The following is a 320-nucleotide window of genomic DNA, read 5'->3' on the forward strand; positions in this document are numbered from 1 at the left end:
AGAGACTAGGGTCTTGCTCTTCCTCAGCCTGGTCTCAAACTCCTGACCTCAAGCAATCCTCCCACCTTGGCCTTCCAGAGTGCTGGGATTATAGGCGTGAGCCACTGTGCCCCAGCATGAATGTATATTTTTTGAATGCTTTTTTTATAACACACATTATTGTGTAAGGAAGCTTGGTTTTGAAATCATTATTAAAAATGTTATTCATTGATTCAAATATATCACAATAAAAGCTGCAATGTATTAATTGTTTATGTGTCTAGCATCATATGTTAACCATTTCACATGAATTATCTTATACATATAATTCTCAAAATAAC

The sequence above is a fragment of the Otolemur garnettii genome, unplaced genomic scaffold, assembly GCF_000181295.1.
Source record: "Otolemur garnettii isolate 467f Iridium unplaced genomic scaffold, OtoGar3 scaffold00072, whole genome shotgun sequence".
Lineage (NCBI taxonomy): Eukaryota > Metazoa > Chordata > Mammalia > Primates > Galagidae > Otolemur > Otolemur garnettii.